This window comes from Pteropus alecto, unplaced genomic scaffold (assembly GCF_000325575.1).
Source record: "Pteropus alecto unplaced genomic scaffold, ASM32557v1 scaffold63, whole genome shotgun sequence".
In the NCBI taxonomy this organism is placed as follows: Eukaryota; Metazoa; Chordata; class Mammalia; order Chiroptera; family Pteropodidae; genus Pteropus; species Pteropus alecto.
In genome coordinates this window covers 8,245,240-8,250,292 of record NW_006434897.1, presented here as the reverse complement: position 1 = coordinate 8,250,292, position 5,053 = coordinate 8,245,240, and the positions used below count along the sequence as shown (strand labels likewise).

General features: G+C 34.1%; 1 pseudogene; it reads right to left on the bottom strand.

Annotated features, from left to right (window-relative positions):
• Positions 1-4,354: 4,354 nt before the first annotated feature.
• On the bottom strand, positions 4,355-4,473 carry LOC112478947 (annotated as a pseudogene).
• Between the last annotated feature and the right edge of the window lie 580 nt (positions 4,474-5,053).

Genomic DNA, 5,053 nt, shown 5'->3' with positions numbered 1-5,053 from the left:
AGAGATTGGAATGATGCAGTGACAAGCCAAAGCACACCAAGGATTGCCGGGAGTTACCAGGAGCTGGAAGAGGCAAGTGAGGATTCTTAGAGCTTTCAGAGGGAGCATAACCCTATTGACACCTTGATTTTGGGCTTCTGACCTCAAAAATTGTGAGAGAAAAAAAATTTCTGTTGTTTTAAGCCACCAACTTTGCGGTAATTTTTATATAGCAGCCCTAGGAAACTAATATTGTGTAGTAGATAATTCTCAGCCCCACCTTAATCTTAGAAAGCAGAGAGATACCAGAGATTTGGTGGGGGAAAGGTCCTTCCATCTATGAACTTTCCCTCCACTGGTCACAACAATATAATCTTCTTGTTCTTCTCCTTCTGTTGGTAGCCAATCTATGGATGACTGTCCCCTGGGGAATTGAGAAGTCCTTGCAGACCATCCCTGAAGCCATTTTGAATGACATAGTATTATGAGAACCAAATAAATGGGTTTCCTCAAGTTTTGCTCAACAGTTTCCAAAGATGTATAGAGGCTATAGTCATGACCACTGTGTATAGTAGGGTAGGTTGTGTACTGCACAACTCCTAAAGTAGCATTCATATCAATGTTAACATGCAGAAAAGTCAAACAGTGCACAGTGTGAGCAGACATATGGCTGCTTGATTCACAAAATACAACTTCATCTAAAAGCATTATTGAGTAAATGGCAGCTGTTTGTGCTTATGTATTTCTCTCCATCATTGGATTTTAAAATTAGAACTACTATCCTGTAAGTGGCTATGACTTTCTTAAAAAGATGTCATTACATTTAAAAAAAAGTGTTAATTTTGCTGCACTAGTTAAGTCCATTGCCTGAGAACCTCTTTGATCTTTCCCTCTCATTTGTCACCCATACCAATCAGTTCCTAAACAATTCCCATTTCTTTTTCATAATATTTCTTAAATGCTATCTGCCTCTGCCTAACAACCACTTTACTCCAGGTGGTCAGGACCTCTGGCTAGGATGACTATAACCAGATTCCGATAACATTTTCTTTCCCATTTTTTTTGACTTCTATTAATTTGTGAAACAGTTGCAGATTAATCTTTGCAAAGATAATTTTTTATTATGCTGATCCCCTGGTCAGGAAATTTCACTGACTTCTTTTTACTTGTACAATTAAATCCAAGTTTCTCAGCCTTTCCTTCAAGCCTGAGTTTATTTATTCTATCTGATCTCTTTTCTCACCACTTCCTATCACTGTCTTTTTAAGGTTTGTAAATTGAGTTCATAATAATATAAATAGCTGGAGTGAAATTCTGATTTCTCTCTATTGCTTCCTTCTTCTATCTTTTGGCCTGTCGCCACTTCAAAGGAAGTTCTGGAAGGAGAACATACATGAGGCATGTAGAGGAAAAAGATATGGCTCAAAATTATGTTTTAACTTAGAGACCCTGTTTTATAAAGGTACTTGGAAAGAAAGAAAACTAAATATAATGTAAAAATTGTAAGTAATTATTCGTTGTCAGAGCTGGTAACTATTAAATAAACAAAAAATTGATGAGTTATCTATTTATTAGTTATCATTTATTATTGTATTTGATCTCAGAAATATACAGGTTACAAAGCAGGTAATTAAAATTAGATTTCAAGAAACTTTCAATCCATATTGCTAATGCATGTATCTTAAATTTAAGAATCTATTTTTACAATGTTAAAAACATAATTTCTCATGTAATCATATTTTTGAAAGACTTATACAGCATTATTGTCACTTCTCAATAATTACTATGCTAGCAAGTAAAATTTCTATCTTTTCCTTTTAAGTCTCATATAAAATACATTTGCACATATAAATTGGTAGCAGCCCTTCTGAGGCTCGTTAAATATTAAAGTCCTGTTGATAATATCTCCTATTTGCTACATTAATAGGTTTATTATATATGAAATATTCATAGCAGATATCATTCATTACTCAATATATGAAACTTGAAATTTAAAAAATTGTTAAAATCAGAAACTAACACATTATTTGCAGTTAAGAAATTTTCTCTAGGCATATACTGTGTGTCAGTCACCTATCTGTGCAGGTCCAAAAACACATTTTAAAAGCATAGGAGGTAGGAAGATTCTATGTAGTACCTGGACTTACTCTGGCAAAACAGAAATTCCTAAGGTTTTATAATGGAAGGAAATAATGAAGAGGTAGCTCATGAAGTAGGGAAGGCACTGCTAAGATCTGTTCAAATGTTCAATACCTGAAGGCGAAAAGAGCTGATTATTAGGTGCAATGACGGTCTGGAATGCTATTATCTTACATTTCCCAGCAACCACAATAATGATCACCATAGCAGTCATTTCTTTCCTGAAAGCTTTTGACTCAGGCAATTGGAGAATTTGTTTTCCATGGTAATATTTCCAATGGTGTAATTAAAATATCAAATAAGATTTCATCAAATTAGCTTTTCAGACAGTTTTATAGAATCTCATCTGTCCTTAAAGAGTAGTGTACCTGAATAATCATTTTAATACTGTCTTAATATAATTACTGAAAAATAATAACCGTACTTGGCTGCAGCAAACCACATTTATTAATTGGATCTGCAATGCCACTGACATTGGCAGAATAGGAAAAAAAACATCTCTATTTAGGATGTTTTTTTTTTTTTTCTCCCTTAGTGTTTATCCACTTGGAGCTGAAAAAGCATAAAGGCCAAATGGGAATCTGACAGTTATTCAGCAAGAAGATGTCAACAAATCAGGACATTTTTTTAATCTAGAAAACTGCTCAGAAACAGATGTTAGATATAAAAGAAAAAAAATAAAGGTTAGAAAAAGTATGAAATGAGTTTGGACATCAAATAATTGACATGTACACCTATATACATGGTTTTACTCCTTGTGAAAATGTCAAGAATGCCATCATTTATTATTGGCTACTTGTTAACAGCTCAGGGTAATCTATCATAGTAGCAGAGATGAAAAGTACTCAACCTAGACTTGAGAGGTGGGAATAATGGCTAGCAAAGTGGTGTTATAAGAATGGTGAGAAGAAATTAACTGTGGAGTGAAGAGTGGTTAACAGAAGGATAAGAAATCCTCCCTTGCAAACTATATAAGTCCCCAGTCAATCTGAAACAATATTCTCATATATTCTCTGGCCTGTGTGGCACCTAAAATGGGGTCACTGAAGGCCCATAAGAAAAAAATTACCAATTTCATCTACTATTTTGTAATTGTTATATTTGTTGTATGGTGTGAGTAAATCTTTTGAGTTAGGCATGCATCCATTGCAGGACATTTGGTTCTGTCCAAAACATCTACAAGGACCATTGGTCCATGCTGACAAGTCCTTGAAATTTGGTCTGTTCAGAACATCCATGATCATATTGGGTTCACGTCAGATGGTCTTTGATATTTGGTCCTCTCAAAACATCCATGCTTGCTTAGAAAATGTATCAGGGTTCAAACAGCCCAGAATATTTATTTATACTTTTGCTTTACACGATTAATACACAAAGAATACTATCACATTTTATTGGTCCAATAATTGTGTTGTGGCTGTGTCACCAATAACAATCCTTCTTGTCTCTGTAGTCTAGCTGGTAATGTCTTTGGAGTTAAGAAGATAGGTTGGGGTTCGAAACTTGGAAAAGAACAGAATTTATATTAACTATGCAGAACAAATGTCTCCATGGATCTTTTGGACAGGACTGAATATCAAGAACCTTTTGGCATGGACCAAATGCCTCCATGGAGATTTTGAGAGGACCAAATGCCCACTAATCCATGCATCTGCTCACACAGCCCTAAACCATATAAAATCAATACTAATTTTATAATTTTATAATAAAAGTATAAGAACAACAATAGCAAACAGTTTTTAATCTTTAACTCTAAATTGGATGTGATATAGTTATTGAGCATCTTACCAGTCGATTCTATTAAATATTACCATCTTTTTACAATAGCATTTTCTAAGTGATAGTGTTGCTTGCTTGGACTTGTAGGTTTATGGAACTGGGTCTGACCCTCTTTCACAGAAGGCCAGATTTATATGTCAGTTAAGCAAGCAGATAAGCCACAGGTTAAATCACATGAGGTGGTAACCTGGAGTTCTAGGTAACCAGAGCAAGTACACATGGAGTCAGAATATTGAGAATAAAAACCAGGAAAACAAAATTTGTTATCATTTTCAACGAGGTAATCCCAGATGGGGAATGGCAGACAGGCCTAGGAGATAGAAGTTCAAAGCCACTGGTGTAGAAGTTTTTTGTTTTTTGTTTTTTGTTTTTTGTTTCTAAGGCGAGGCAAACTTTGATTGACCTCACAGATTGCAAGGACCTTGTCAGCTTACAATACCATATTTTCTATTTTTTACACCTACAGCACCTGGTCTTCCTAGGTGGTCTCCCATCCAAGTACTAACCAGGCCCAAGTCTCCTTAGCTTCCGAGATCAGATGGGATCGGGCTTGTTCAGGGTGGCATGGCCACAGACAAACCAGTGGTGTAGAGACTGCTCATGGAATGGCACTGATATTCTAGAAGACTTTATTTTCTTATTTTATTTTTAAATTATTCTTAATATTATAGAAAATATGCACATGGTTAAAAATTTAAGAAATACATGAAGGTATAAAATGAAATGTAAAATCTCTCATCCCACTGACTCCTATAACCAGTTTCTTATGCATCTTCCATAAATTTTCTGCTCATAGGCTAGTACACAGTTTCTACTTTTAGAATTACTGTATTTATTATAAAGTTGTATTAAAATATAAAGGGATGTAATATTTTAAAAAATGAGAGTGCCTCAATGTAAATCTACAAAATAAGCAAAGTTCTAAAAATCAAGCATCCAAGAAAAAATAACCCTTCAATAGTAATCAAATTTTATTATGTTTAGTGACAATTATAGAGAACAAATCGGTTAATTGGACCAGATATAAAAAAAATAAATATCCTTAGAGCAAACACATATGTGCCTTTTAAATTCTTTTACATAACAATAGAATTATACTATAAGCTGCTTTTGTACTTAGTTTTTTATTTTTTTAAATTAAAATTTTTTTTGGAGA